Here is a 1,324-nt window from a genome sequence, read left to right as displayed (position 1 = left end):
GACCGAGCTTGGCTCGAGCTCGGTCGCTACGTAGAGACCTAGCGACCGAGCGAGACGTGTGCTCTGTCGCTACGTGGCGACCGAGCGAGACGTGTGCTCGGTCGCTACGTGGCGATCGAGCTTGGCTTGAGCTCGGTCGCTACGTAGCGACCGTGCGACCTTTTTCGGCTTTTCTCCGATGTCTCGTGTTTCTTCCCCAGGGCTCTTCGTAAGAATAAATCTTTTCCAAAGATTTATTTTTCGTAAAAACGTTCATGCCGATTTTTACGGACTTTCAGACATTGATTCCGTCGTGACCGATTTTGACCCCAACGCCAATAATCTTATTTTCAATAGAATGGCTAAAGCTGCAATCTTTTTTCCGATTTGAAGACCGGATGATGCTCCTCCACAATTCAAATGCGGTTGCTCCATTATTAGGAGGCCAGGGACGTCCGACGCGGTGGGAAACTTATTGAACAATATCTTATGAACATTTTTGTCATACAAAATTAACGATACTTATATATAATATATCCAAACTACATAAACCTATTGGATCTATAAAAATATGAGAAATATCTTATAAAAATATGAGCAATATCTTATAAACATTTTTTCATATATAATTAACGATAAATTTATATATACTACATCAAGCTATGTAAATTTATATCACAAAATAAAGTTCAACAAGACATATAACAATAAACAACCTTAAATCATATATTATATTACTTTAGATGTTTAATCATTATATAAAACTATTTTGTAAAAAAATTGTAATATATAATCATGCTTCGATTCTACAAAGATGGGAAAGAGATATAATATCCAGGAAGCATAATGAAGGCTTATATTATCTGCAAGGAGTTGTTCTCAAAGGTGAAGTGAATGAAACACAGGCAGACATTGACATGACAAAGATATGGCATGCAAGGCTAGGTCACAAGAGTTTAAAGAACTTAAATGTGCTAGTGAAGGACAGATATATATCCAGCAAAAAAGTCGACATGCTAGACTTTTATGAGATATGTGTCCTGAGAAAATCTCATAAACAAAGCTTCTCAGCCGACAAACACACTTCCAAAAACGTGTTGGAGTACATTCACTCGGATTTATGGGGTGCAACGTCAACACCAGAGAGTCTGGGAGGATGCAAGTACTTCATCAATTTAATTGATGATTATTCACGTAAAGTTTGGGTTTACTTTCTTAAATCTAAAGACGAGGCGTTCAGCAAGTTCAAAGAATGGAAGCCGTGGAGAATCAGACAGGGAAGAAAATCAAGTGTCTTAGAACGGATAATGGGTTAGAATTTTGCAATCAACAGTCTGATAAACTT

The sequence above is a fragment of the Brassica oleracea genome, chromosome C6 (genome assembly GCF_000695525.1).
Source record: "Brassica oleracea var. oleracea cultivar TO1000 chromosome C6, BOL, whole genome shotgun sequence".
NCBI classification, from domain to species: Eukaryota; Viridiplantae; Streptophyta; class Magnoliopsida; order Brassicales; family Brassicaceae; genus Brassica; species Brassica oleracea.
Note: the sequence above shows the minus strand (reverse complement) of the source record.